We start from the raw sequence: 14,677 nt of genomic DNA on the forward strand, positions 1-14,677 counted from the left end.
GTACCTGCTCTGGGCTGTGGTATACAGTTGGAAAAGGCCTTCATAAAATGGCAGCTCTAAACATAGGTTTGCAGACATGGGTCTCTTCCATTGAAAATACACTGCACTGTGAAAGATTAAACTTGGGGGGATTTAAAATAAGGCTTCAAGAAGGACCAGAGTGAGTTGACCTGGAAGTTAACCAACACTTACAATTGGTTTGGGTTGAATGTTTACAGGCATCTCAAGTAGACCTCCTAACTTTACCTTAAACTTTTCTTTTTCTTAAAGATTTTATTTGAAAGAAAACATGAGTGGACAGAGGGGCAGAGGCAGAGGGAGAGGGAGAAGCAGACTCCCCGCTGAGCATGGAGACCGATGCGGGACTCCAACCCAGGATCCTGAGATCATGACCTGAGCTGAAGGCGAAGGCTGACTGAGCCAGCCAGGTGCCCCATATTTGTTCATTGTCTTTTTCCCTGGCTAGAATGGCGGTCCAACAGGGGAGGGGGCTTTGTGTTGCTCACTGCATTCCCGGTACCTAAAAAGTGCTTGACACATAGTAGGTGCTTATATAATACTGATCACTTTTTGGTCCTCTTTTCATGCTGCCTAGTAAAACTTACTCTTTGCTTCATGACTTACTCATGTGATGCCTTTTCACTTATGATGCTCAACATGTTCATTTAAACATATTCCTTCAGGAGCCAGTTAATATGTGTTGAGTATCTACTGTGGTGCTGGGAATAAAGGTACAGGAATATGTGCAGTTTGTATTCTGTCTCATAATGGGCCACTGAGTCTCCAGGGGTAGCTTGTACTTAAAAGCAGGGAATGTCTCTATACATTTTTTTCCCCCTGAATAGTCAAAAATAGGTAAAAGTTCTATCTGATGCTTTCTTGACTCTTGTGGAAGAGAAAAATAGCATGTACCAAATAAGTGGGAAAAAATGAGCCAAAGGAGAGAGTATGACTTAAGTAAAATAGCTCATGACTTACTAAAGGAATTGCAAAACAAGCCAAGGAAGTCATACTCATCACATAAAAGACGCTGGTGCAGCCCCCTCACCTCCTCCCCCAACCAGTGATAATTTGAAAGCCCGTTAACCTCATTTGAACTGAGAATGAACAATCACCTCAAACTCCAATCTCAATAAAAGCACAGATCCCACAGGTACCCCACTGCTGCCCCAAGTTTCAAAGCACCTTTAATACATGTTTACATTCAATTTGGATATTTTGTTCTTGATGTGCTCTGATCTTCCAGTTTTACTACACCCCTGGGAAAAAAAGGGAATTATGAGAGAGCTAATTTTCAGTTATTAGAGTTAAGAAGAGAATCTTATAAACTTTTCTTCCTAAGCACATATCTATACCTTTGAGAGAACCTTAGCTCATTGCATACTCAGGAAAAGAACACAATATTCTGAAGGTGCCAACACTTTATTTGGGTATTTAAATGTTGAGGGTTATCAGCATTGCAAGTGATGCAAGAAAGGTGATGGAGTCATCAGGTGTCTTCATCGTCCTTGTTGACCAGACCTGGGCTGGTCAAACAATGGGGTTAGCGATGGCAAGTCCCTCTCTGGTAATAATGCAGACTGTATTGGTGTTCACAGCCTCCCAACACCATCAACATTGACATGCAAGAGTGTAAAGGCAAACGTTCTTTAAATGTGGTTTCTCTTCTTATTTCTCCATAGTACTCAGGGGACACCTTGGTGATTCAAAGCAGATGACTTAATATGATTTTAACATGCTGAGAAACTCTTCCACCCACCCTTGACTGCCACTGTTTTAGTACAAACCTTGTTGCAAAAATGCCAAGAGTAGGGGCTTTTCTACCCTCTCTGTATCAAGACTAAAATGTAATGGTTTAAATGGTTAAAACCAATCCCCTTCTCTTTCTTCATATGTACACATACACCTATATACATACATATATACATAGGTATATACACATATGTGTGTATAGATATATGTGTGTATATATATGTAAAATTTTATTTTCAGAGCAGTTTTAGGTTTTTACAACAAAATCAAGAGAAAGGAAATCTATATTTATTAATAATAAGAATAGCACCTTGTAGAAGGTTCCTGGGGTTCTGTACCAAGGCCCCACAAATTTGGTGACTTCAAACAACAGATTTTTATTCTTTCAATATGGAGGCTGGAAGTTCCAAATGCAACAGAACTGTGCTCCCTCTGAGAACCTTAGGGGAGAATCTGTCCTTTGCCTCTTCTAGGTTCTGGTGATTGTCACCATTCCTTGACTTGTGGCCACAGCACTCCAGTCTCTGCCTCCATGGTCACATTGCCTGCTCCTCTTCCATGTTATCTGCCTATCACTCATTCTTATAAGGACACATCACTGCATTTAGGCCCTGCCTGGATAATCCAGGGTGAAATGGGGGAAATCTCTTCATTTCAAGATCCTTAATTTCATTCCACCTGCAAAGACTTCTCTTCCAAATAAGGTCACATTCAGAGGTTCTTGAGATTAGGGTATGCACATATCTTAGTAGAGGACCCCTATTCAACCCAGTATACATCAAATATTTATTGATCTCTGTGTGTTCCTAAAGGCAGTCTTGCTAGCAGTTTTTAAATTAGCATTCTGTCCTGACCCTTCATAAATCATAACTCCTTTGGGGAGAGCTGCCAAAGATAAGACTAGATTAAAATCCTGAAAAGGAGAATGGCTTATAGAAGGAGTTAGAAACTCATAATCAATCGTCAGATCAGAGGCAGGAAATTAACATTGGTTAAGTATCTTCTGTCATTCACTTCCAAATGTGGTCTCGTTCAATCGTCATTACAAATCTATGATGTACTTACTTTGAACCATACTCTGTAAATGAGGAAATGATGCTCAAGAGGCTGGGGAACATTCCCAAATCCCAGCAGCTACTTAGGGCAGAATGGGGATTCAAAGGCCAAACCGCAGCTCATATCTCACCAAACCTGCTTCCTCTCTTGCCAGGAGAGGGGGCTTCTGGGTGCATCTGGGACCTCTGAACCAACTGTATCCTCCCCCTGCTGGGGTCCCCGGTAAGGAGAAGGGGGCAGAGCTCTTAGGGCTCTGACAAAAGTTGGGTCCTTGGTCCAGGGCTAATATAGTTCCTGGATTTTATATTAGGATAGGAGAGGAAAGAAAGAATTACAACAGTATTCCTCTCTGCCGTCTGCCTTTATGAACGATTACTATCATTGTATCTCCCTAACTAGAAAACTGAACAGGAAGGACAGGCCTGAAATATCCAGCCGTGATTTTCCAGCAGACTGAGCAAGGATTTATAAAGGTATCAGCATGATAATTTTGTAGTCAGTTTCTTCTTCAATGAATCAAAAACAAAAGAAAGCCCAAAAGGCAATACGTGCGTGTGTGTGTGCGTGTGCGTGTGTGTAAACTAATTATAACACTTTGTATTTTAAAACAAACAAACATACTTTGGAGGGTTAAAAAAAAGGCAAAATACAACACACAAGAAGAAAACATAGTTTTGTTTTTTAGAATTAACATTGAAGCATGAATCTTGAACGTCTTTTCATTGGGTAAGAATAGTTTTTCATTCGAACTACCAAGAAGTGGAGAGAGAATTTCTTCTATGGTCAAATGTTCTAACTTCACTTTTCCTCTTACCTCCTCATCTTAGAGATAACTGAATAACATCAGCGTCTAGCATTTGAAGGTAGCATCCTTAACAGGACAGTTCAACCTGCCTGAGAGGGACTTCTGTTTAATGAGAAAGTCCCCAGTGGCCTGGATTTTGGTAAGAGCTGCGTTTCCTGCTGGATGGAGGTTAAATGTTTGGAATTACTGAGCAGCTTTCTCTTTGTGACAATTATTAGGCAGAGTAGCCCATTTTTAATTAGACTTAAATGTATGAATCACTAATGGCTTAATGACACACATGATTTAATTATCAGGCCCTTCATTTGTTCTGGAAAGCCTCGGACTATTCCTGGGGTCCTTGGTGAGGACATGTAAAGACCGTGGGATTTACAGATTCGAGTTTTTCGGTAGAATCTTGTAGGTAAAAGCACCATCTTATTGAATGTCTCTTTATAGGCAAGACATACTGTTAATGCCTTGAGGAGCTTGGATACCCACAAAAGGACAGCATCCCAAAGGTTGGCCTGCTCCCTCACCCTCCTGGGTCCAGTTCCTAGGAGTATCTCACTTTTCATCTGGATGCTTGTACAGGTGTCAACGGAAGAGTCCATCAAGGTGGGTTTTGATAAACCATGGAAACTTCCAGGCATATTCAAATCCTATTAGTGGCTTCTTCAGGAGAAAGGGCCTTTGGGAACTGGAGAGATGTAATGGTGGAATGACAGACATGGTGCTCATGTTTTCTGGCAGGAGAGCCTGCGTGGGGAGCCTCCTCTAACTAGAAGCTGACTGAGCCAGCTGTGCCCATGACTGAAATGAATGTTTCACACCTGGTCCATGCGAAAATAACTCTGGTCATGTTAGTCATCTTCGCACAATGTGTGATCATCGGTGTCCACAAATCCCAAGGGGAAAAATTGCTTCAAAAATAGAGTCTCTATTCCTGTGGCTGAAGGTACTCTCTCAAACCATCATGCACAGGGCTGGGGCAAGCTCAGTCTCCTAGAATCTATGGCTATTGGCTAGGATGAGGGTGTCTTCCTAAGTTGGAAAAATCATCCTAAGACATTACTATACTTTTAACAAATATTGTATAGGCAAGTATGTCATTGAGAGGCTATTTGCATTTAAGGCAGTAGGTTCATTTAGTAATAATGAGGTTAAGTAACTTGTGGAAGGTCACACAACTGATAAGTAGTAGAGCTGGTTCCAAAGCCCATACTCTTAACCATGCATAAGGCTAAAAATTCACATACATAATCCATCCATATGATTCTTACCATTAGTTGCATAACTGATTTTGCCAAATGGATGGAGGCTGTGAACAAGGGTAACATGGACAGCAGGGAGGTACTAGAGCATAGTAGTCCAAAGCATGGCCTCCTGGGTCAGACAGATATTTGCTGATACCCCAGGTCCAACACATACAGCTTTGAGAGTTTGGGCACACTACCTAATGTCGTGGGACCTCAGTCTGCTTATCTATAAAATGGGAACAGTAAAGGTATAGGTTTGTACTGGTTATATGTGATAATTATGATGGTACCCAATGTTTATTGAATGTTTATTTTTGTATCAACTATAAGATGCATGGAAGTGATTGGCTTCCCCCTTGGCAGAAGATAAGCATTTACATAACTGCTATTATTATTTTCCTACTACATGTTAAATCCATTTTGACAAACTTCAAGGGATCACATAATACTTCTTTTGGTATACGGGACTTCTGACTCATTGAGTATGGTTCTTAATAAGTCGGCCAGGGATAGAGTGTAGAAATCTCTTTTGTTATGTGCAATTTCATCTATAATTTGTTTTCGATTCTAATCTAATGCATAATTGAACACACTTTTTAGAGTATCACATTCTGTATTGCTTCTATTATTTTCAGGAATACTTTGTCTTTGTCAGAGGGTATTACTAAATCTAGCAAAATCTCCAACTTCCTGAGAACTTGATAAACAGGCTCATTTTTCTTCACAGATTAGTAAGAAGGGAATTCGCTTTGAATCCTGATTCTTATCTACAGTTTAGGGGGAAAAAACACAGTTAAAGCAACTTGAAACCATTCCCATAGTTCCCTCCTGGGCAAAATGATGGGGTAACAGGGCAGTGGTCAGAGCTGCTCAGGAGTTGCAGTAACAGATTTTATTCTAATTCACCATCCATTCTTGGCAAGAAGTACTTTCTACGATTCGAACTGTCAGATTCTTGGGCTGAGCAAATTGGGTACAGCTTTTTGATTACGCATTCAGTTCCTTCCCAGCTTACAAAGTGATTTCACATTAGCAGCATGATTCATTCAAGGAGCGAGCCGTCCTAAGGCACAAGGTGAAATTTAGAGGCAGCCCCGAGGTGTGAGCGAAAAGCACTGCAGAATTACAGATATAATGAAACCGGGTGAACCTGCTATTACCTGTGTCCTAGATACAAAAGATGCTCATCTGATAACTTGGAAAGCCTGGCATCAGCACCCCATTTTATTAGGGGGGCTTCTGTTTCTACATTTTCAGGTCAGGGAGCCCCATTTTTTAGTAAGCATCACAGTAACTGGAACTGTACCCCTTAAAAAAGGTAACCAAGTTTAGGTCACTATCGTCAAGTGTCAAGCATGGTCTCTTGATCGGGGTCACCCTGAAAACAACTAGTTGCGTAACATTTGCTGTCTTCTTTCTGGTTAGTGCTTCTAAACCCTGCTGTCTTCTTGTTCCCCTCTAGTGGCCTCCCAGAAGCATTTGATACTTAAATGTTCTTCCTGTGTCCTTCTAGCAAAACCAGCTCTTGCTAGCGTCTTCTTAAGGCTTGGATTCTTTCTCACTCTGTCAGAGACTGCATCCTTGAGGAAAAGGCTAGGAGACACGTGACAGAGAAGCGGCCGGATCCGAAGACTGGAAGTCAGAAGCCTGGATTTTAGATCTGCTGTCTAGTGGGCATGTCACTCACCTGTCCACCCTGAGCCTTGGTTTCCTTATCTGTCAAGTGGCTAGATTGGAGAATCTGGATTTTTAGAATTTACAGGATCATGGATCATTAGTGACATTCATTCTAGAGAAGAGGAAAACAATGTGAAAAAAAAAAAAAATCCAACTGATGTTCTGCAATCCTAACAGTGAGAATTAGACTCTAAACTCATGAGGGAATGTTTAGAGGGGTCGTCATGCCATCCCTAAATGTACATCTCATCACAGCATGGGGATGGGGAGAAGAATAGGAGTGAAATCTGTGTCTTTTAAGTGAATGCTCATTACCGCCAGCATTCTTACCACTGTTTTTTGAAGGAGATATTATCCCTGATGCACAGGTGGGGAAATTGACAAGCAAACAAACAACAAACAAACTTTAAGACTTGCCCAAGGCCACACTGCTAGTAAGGGGCAGAGTCTATCCCCACTCCCTTTCTCTGCTGCAAGACTGGTCCTGAGCATCATATATGACTGAAAGATAATTCTGAGCAAATTCCCGCTGTTCTAGAAGCAGGAAGTCCCAGTTGCTCTGTCTGCCATTCCCCAACATTTTTTTTAGTGTTCAAAGAGCCTGGCTATCTCTAAACTTTGGAGTGCCGCAGGAAGTATGGAGTTGTACATGAGACAGTGCTAAAGGAGCATGTCTTACCTGGGTCAGCTTTACCCACAGCTGAGCAGTGGATGACCAGACCAGTCAGTGCTGTTGAAAGAGTGCGGGAAGGTCTTCTATTGCACTCTGTCCCTTCCCTGCTACTGTGGCCAGTGTGTCCTGATTCATCTGGGATGTTCCTTGGGGTACAACTGAAATTCCCAGGTCCACGAACACCTCAGTTCTGGGCAAACTGGGATGGTTTGGTCACTCTATAGTTTCCTAATCTTTGAATTTTGGCAATGGGGAGGACAAGACTTCTACTTCATACAAATAAATAAAATCGTATTTCTGCCTGTTGAGATGTTATCTCACCAAATGTGGAGGTTATGTTTGAGATCATCTGCTGCAAAATAGAGATGTCTGTGGAGTATGCAAAATTCATTCTGGGGCTTTGGGGCAGGAGAACTCTCAAATGAGCCACAAACCTGAATATAGCAAGAAGCCTCATGATTATTGGCTGGGAAATGCCATGGATGCATAAAAGCAATGAACAAGGATTTCAGACAAGCTCCAGATGGACACTCCAAATCACAGAGTTGATTTGCAAACATCTTCTCACCTGGGTAATTCTGCTGGATAAGAATTAGGCGAGTAGCCACCAAGAGCTGTTTATCTGACCAGGAACTAATGGCTAATGGTTCTCCTCAGCCAACCCGGCAAAGTCAGGGAGTTAAGATTTTAAAGTGCAAACTCTAACTTAAATATTAGAGTAAGAACACTCACAGAATGATTGGCCATGCTCTTGTTATAACAGAAAGAAGGAACAAGGAGTCCCAGAATTTGTGTAATAGAAACGAGGACCTTCTAGAGAGAAGAAAATTGGCATTTCTTAAATACCATGCCAGGCATTTTATATATATTATTTGTTTTTTATTTTTAGTAACCCTCCTTTTATATCACTGTTCCTGCTCCCCTTCTGTATCTTTGGTACAGATGGGGAAATTGAGGCTCAGACCCAAGGAGAGGTTAAAGGCTTGGCCAAGTTCATCTTGCTGTCCAATTCCATGCTTTATTCCCTATACTAACTGGAGGCTGGGACACACAAAGAATGAACTTCATTAGTTTGCCCGAGGCTCGCCCTGGGTTTAAAGACATTCCCCGTCCATTTTTGTGACTCGGGAAGCCTTCAGAGGGACAGTTTGTTTGTACAGTTTCATCTGTCAGAGTGCAACATAAACCCAGATGTGGATACCCAAAACCAAGTGTGTTCAGATAGCGTCTGGTGCTACTGGAAGGTCAGGAACCAGTGCTTAAGGACAGCCAAGCAAAGCTCCCCGGGGGGCCCATAAGTGGGGGTCCCAAATATGACGGAGCATCAGAGAAGGTGAGGGGGGTGCGGCCAACACCCTACTCTCACTCTGGAGATTCTGATTCAGTGGATCTGAGGTAGAACAGAGGGTGAAAGTCTAACAAGCTGTTTTAGCCCCTGCCTGATTTGGGACGGACTGATTTACAAGACAAAACATAGAACCCAGAAAACGAGGCTTACGTCCTATTTCTTGCTCAGCTACAGGCTAACTTCTGAAGGACAGTTTTTTTTTTTTTAAAGATTTTATTTATTTATTTATTTGAGAGAGAAAGAGAGCATGAGCGGGGGGGAGAGGGAGAAGCAGACTCCCCGCTGAGCCAGGAGCCCGACACGGGGCTCAGTCCCAGGACTCAGGGATCATGACCTGAGCCAAAGGCAGAAGCTTAACGGACTAAGCCACCCAGGTGCCCCTGAAGGACAATTTTAAGTCTTATGTGTCTTTTGTGATGGTGAGAATGGATAAATTGCCCCCACAGGTGGCCAAGACATGGCATAGCACTCATTTAGCATCTCTGTGCTTCAGTTTCCCCAAACGCATGAGGAAATGATATCTGAAAGTGCTCTTCTGAAGTCTCATGAAGTTAAACACATAGACTATTAGGAGCTCTTGGGAGGAGAGAGATTCCAGCTGGTATTTTTAAAACAGCACTTTATTGTAGCAGTTAAATGGAGTGCCACTTTTTGTTCTTGATCATTTTGAAAAGATACAGTTCTTGAGTCATGAAGCCCATAAAAATGTCTTTAATTATTCATGTGAAAATTACTTGGAACCCAGTGCATCATTCCTCTGTGCTCTCAGGGGAGAGTAGCCCGCAAGACTCCTCGCCCACCCCATAGACGTGTTAATGTAGCCCGGAGTCTGTCCCCATGGTTAGAGGCACCAATTATCAATCAGTTCTCGTGCGTTCTAATTCTCATGCAGGAGTTGATACAGGAAGCCTTAACAGGGTCCCTGGTGTGGAAATGGACATTTTTTCAAGTTCACCTGGAACTTGAAAACTACAGTGTATTTAAACTGCGGTCCGTTACCCTCTTCTCCCCCACGCCGATAAAATATCACTTATCCTAAGAGATGCCCAAAGTCCTGAACAAAGAAGTTGATAGCACTTAGTGATGCAGTTTAGCAATGAGTCTTTGGGGGAAATGCATCCAGCAAAGAAAAATTATTTCCCTGCTGCAGTGAGACCTGGGGTCTGGAAAAAAGAAGTCTGGCTGGGGGCTCAGCGGGTGCAGGGAGAAGGACACCCAGCTTTACGTCAAAGTCGGGGCTGTTATGACCTGGCTGTGGAAGACCAGGGCTGGGTGTTAAGGGGCAAGGATAGGATTGTCGGCACTTCGGTTTTGAGTTTGAAGACTTTCAGGTAAGAGGAAAGGGTGCTTCAGGAAATGGGAATGGGAGGATGCAGTGAGTTGAATGGTGGGCAAAGATAGGTCCCCTGGAACCTGTGAATGGGAACTTATTTGAAAAAAAGAGTCTTTGCAGATGTATTTACGTTAAGGATCTAGAGGTGAGATCATCCTGGATTTGAGTAGGCTCTAAATCTGATGGCAAATGTTCTTAGAAGAGGAGAGGAGAGAAGACCCAGAGAAGACAGCATGATAATGGATGCAGAGATTGGATTCTGCATCCAGAAGCTGGAAGAAGCAAGGAAGTATTCCCTTCTAGAGCTTTTGGAGTGAGCATCATTATATCAACAGCTTGATTTTGGACTTCCAGCCTCCAGAACTGTGAGAATAAACTGTCATGTGAAGGCACCCAGTTTGTGGTAATTTATTGTGGAGCCAGAGAAAACCAACGAGAGGCTCAGATTTCCACCTCTAATCCTCATCTGTCCTCTGACCTGCTTGCCCAACTTCCTGCTGCATATTCTCTTTTTTCTCAAAGGCAACTGAACACAATATGCCCCAACCCAAACTCATCACCCTTTACCACCTCTCCCCACCCCCCAACCTGGTCCTTTTCCAATATTTGCCATCTTGGTGAATGGCTCTACCAGTTACACAAGCTAGAAATGTTAGGTACCATCCTTCATAACTAACTCTCTCTTCCTTCCCATTTCCAATTTGTCACCAGGTCCAATGATTTTTTCCTTCTAAATCTCTCTCAAATCTGGCCATTATGGTTTAAACTCCCATCATCTCTCACCTGGACTATTGCTAGGGTCTCTTCACTTGTCTTCTACAACAATCTTGCCCCCATGTTCCATTCTCTATACTATAGCCAGAGATACTGTCTTGAAAGGCAAGCCTGTTAATGCTGTTCTCCTGCTTTTCAGGATCTCACCCCCAACCCTAATTGCTTGAATGATAGAAAACAAAGAAGCAAGCAAACCAGAGGACAACTCCTGAATATTGGCTGCAAGGTTCTGCATGGACCTTGAGACCTTCTTGGCCTCGAAGCTCCCTACCTCCCAACTTTCTCTGTCCCAGTGACACTAACTTCTTTTAATCTCTCCTACTTGCCCACAGATGGTTCTTTCTACCACAGGGCCTTTGCACATACTTTCCCCACGCTATTTGCCTAATTGACTTCTAGTTATCCTTCAGATCCAAGGTCAATACTTCCCTGGCCTTCTTGACAAAGCAGATCCCCTAATCTTCTGTCCTGTGTTGGATACTCCTCTCCTCCTTAGCAATGGCCCCATGAAAGCTTTCATCTTGGTTTTGAGGTAGTGGGGTATACCTTTTTATTGTATGTTAAAAGGGACTTCTACCTCATGGTCCGCCTATCACTTCACAAAAACCTGCAGGTACTTTTGATAATTAGGTGACTTTGGGAGGCCTCGCTATAGCTGAACAGAAAAAAAAGATTTGATGCCTGCCCTTTCTACCGATTCTTTAGCTGGTATTCTTGGAATACAACTAGTGACTCAGTAAAGCCCTTTGAAGTCTTGGCATGAAAGTCTGGAAGCAGTAAGATTCAGAAACAGGTTGCCAAATGGGCTGAAGACAGTTTTCCTGGATCAAAGGTATCTCCTTTCCCCTATTCCACAAATGGCAGAGTCCTTCAGGTTAGCAGACTCCTTCCCCAGGCCAACTCCGACTCTTTGGCAATTTCGTGAGAATTACTGTAATCAAGAAAACAACTTCTAGGTGGCACCCTGGAAGTTGGAAGATTTGAAGCTTGATGGAAGATTTTTTTCTAATGTTATGTTTCTGAAAATCAATGTGCACATATGATGCGGTGGTGCCTTTTTCCCTTCAAGAAAAGCTATTTTTAAACTGACAATGCAATTTGGATTTGATGGGAGTCTCAGCACCCTGTCCAACAAGGATGAGAGGCTAGCAGGCCCGGGGGAGGGAGGGGCGGTGTGGTCGGGCCTGCTGAGGGTCAGAGGCGGTCAGGAGGGTACTGATCTCCTGGAGCTGGACAGTGGGTGCAGTGGAAGGTGAGCCGGGCTGTGCAAGGAACACTCTGGCTCTTGTCATTATGTAAATAAATCACAGCTTTGCCCCTCATCTGTGTCTTTTCTAATCTTATGTGACTTTACATTTTGGTCAGAAGTTATTCCCTGCGTGTCCTGCCTCCCGCTCCAAAAGCTACACATTTTTGAACTTTCTGGCATGGCGCATGCTAACAGGCCTTAGGAGCCATCCGATAATTTTCCCCCTTACCTTCAAAAAACCAAATAACCGGGAATTTCAACAGTTCAGCTGCCAAACCACATCTCCGAAGCTTCTTCTCAGACTCAGAAAGGACAAAAATACTTCGACAGACTGCATAACCCATTTTAGCGTCCGGGAAACATGAGCCCAGCAGGGCAAGGTTTGCCATCGCGCGAAAGGTGCGCGCTCATCTGCTCGTAGGTTTTACGAAACACAGCACCCACCCCGAGATTCCCAAAATGACGCTCGTCAGACGCTGGGGGGCACCCGTGAGGGGTAGCAGCAAGGCTGTCCGAGTCCGTAGCTCTGTCCTCCCCACTCACACCGTCCCCCGAAAGTTCGGCCAGGCACCTGTCGCACAGCCGCGGGCTCCACGCGGCTCACAGCCAGGGTCTTCGGCTTGCTGGGGGTGCTACCTCTTCTCCATTTGCCTGTTCCCACACCCGCTCTCTGGCCTTCTCTGCTCGCTCGGGGCCTGGGAAGGCCCATCCCGGAGAACTGAGAACTGCATCACCTGGGCGGCCTTGTCTGCCGCCTCCCGCCGTGCTCTGCTGATGGGAACCGTGCAGGGGCCCGGCGGTGGGAGAAGAGAGAAGTCAGCATGCTTGCACCCGCTCGGTGCTGAGGACACGACCATCCTCTGTGACTACAGCCCTCTCCTCAGGCCACCCGGGTTGTGTTGTCCCTGAAAATGGTTTCTTTTCTTTTCTTTTTTTTTTTTTTTTTTAAGATTTATCTGATAGAGACATTGACAGAGATAGCGAGAGAGAGCACAAGCAGGGGGGAGGCAAAGGGAGAGGGAGAAGCAGACTCCCCGCTCAGCGGGGAGCCCGAATGGGGGCTCAATCCCAGGACTCTGGGATCATGACCTGAGCCGAAGGCAGATGCTTAACCCACTGAGCCACCCAGGCATCCCTGGAAAATGGTTTCTTTAGCTCTGCCCATACCTTTCTTAAAGTCTCTGCCGTGGAACCACCTGAATGGAATTCGGTCTCCTTCCGGGAGCTCAGCTGAGGGCGGGGAATATGCTGCCTTCGAGAGGGTTAGAGTCCATAGGCCTGCGTCCATGACGTTCCCCCCAGAACTTTGTTCATTGTCACTTCCTATCCCCACGGAGACCATTTCGTTACCTACCCAAGCAGGACAAAGGGCAGAAAATGGAGGCTTTCGTTTGGGCCCTTCTGCCCCTGCCCCCCTTTCCTCTCTGGGGGTCTTTCCCTGCCCCCCAACCCCAACGCTGCCCCTCACCTCCTACCCCACAGCCTCTGAACCTGCCTCTCAGGCTCCCAGCACTTTCCTCTCCCACTGAGCTCTCACCTGGGAAAGTAGAATTTTTTTTAATTTTATTGTTATGTTAGTCACCATACATTACATCATTAGTTCTTGATGTAGTGTTCCATGATTCATTGTTTGTGCATAACACCCCGTGCTCCATGCAGAACGCGTCCTCTTTAATACCCATCACCAGGCTAACCCATCCTCCCACCTCCTCCCCTCTAGAACCCTGTTTTTCAGAGTCCATCGTCTCTCATGGTTCGTCTCTAGGAAAGTAGATTTTTAGTGGGGCGACCAGAAGAAGGGTCTTATCACCCACCCTTACTTTTTTCTCTAGCTTCTGTTTTACGGGGTGAGGCCCCATGTAAGGAAGTTCCAGCAGCCCCTGGGGGTGGTGTCCATCCCTCCCATCTGTCCCTTTCCCGTATTCTCAGACACTTCCCCATTGTGGCTTTTTGCCCCCACTTCCCTACTCCCTCCCCTTCCCCACTACCTTTTTGTCCACCTCCATCTGTGCCCTGTTGCTTCTGAAGCTGTCATTCATCCCTGAACACAGTGGCCATGGTCCTACTGCCTTTCGATTAGAGGGCAGCACCCTTGGATGGTGTCCTGGCTTGTCTTCCTCGTCTTGTCTCTGGTTTCTTCTCAAGAGGATGCAGACCACCCTCCATTCCCAGAACATATCTCCCCTCTTCCTGCCGTCGCTGACACTCTTCCTTCCCCGTGGAATGTTCTTTCTCAGCAGGTTGAAAGCCTGATTTTGGCTCCCATTGGAAGTGTCTTCCTCCATGACGTCTTCTCCAACCTCACCAGCTGTAAGCAAGCTCCTCCTGCTCTGTGCTCCCACCTTATAATGCTCCCATTAACAAACTGTGAGTTCACCAGGCCCATCCACTTGTTTCCGCTCAACTAGCTGATCAATAGGAAATTAACGCATGCAGGGAAAAGTCATCTGACTTGGAATTGGGAGATGGGGCTCTGAGGTCAACCTGCGTATGTACTTTGGAAATCATTTGATCTTTCTGGATTTGTGCTTCCTCAGCTATAAAATGAAGTGGTTGAACTGGGTCTCCTTGACAGTCTTCACTAGCACTAAGACTCTAGAACTTTCTGTCAGACTTCCCAAGTCTAGCTGTGAAGGTACATTTATCTTCTGTCCTTGCTTTTGCCTCTTCTGTGAAAGGGATGAGAATTGGACAACTGGGCATCATTTTAGTAGCCAGAGGGTTACCCAGTGATAGAGAAGGCACTACAATCATGGGTGACAGCATGGGTTT

General features: G+C 44.6%; 1 long non-coding RNA gene across 1 annotated transcript; it reads right to left on the reverse strand.

Moving 5' to 3' along the window:
* Positions 1–1,421: 1,421 nt before the first annotated feature.
* On the reverse strand, positions 1,422–13,210 carry LOC113927831. The gene is made up of 3 exons (XR_003521752.1): positions 13,073–13,210; positions 6,539–6,640; positions 1,422–1,696 (listed from the first exon to the last, which is right to left on the reverse strand). It is a non-coding gene; the product is annotated as an uncharacterized LOC113927831 (long non-coding RNA).
* Positions 13,211–14,677: the final 1,467 nt, after the last annotated feature.

The sequence above is a fragment of the Zalophus californianus genome, chromosome 7 (genome assembly GCF_009762305.2).
Source record: "Zalophus californianus isolate mZalCal1 chromosome 7, mZalCal1.pri.v2, whole genome shotgun sequence".
Taxonomy (NCBI): Eukaryota; Metazoa; Chordata; class Mammalia; order Carnivora; family Otariidae; genus Zalophus; species Zalophus californianus.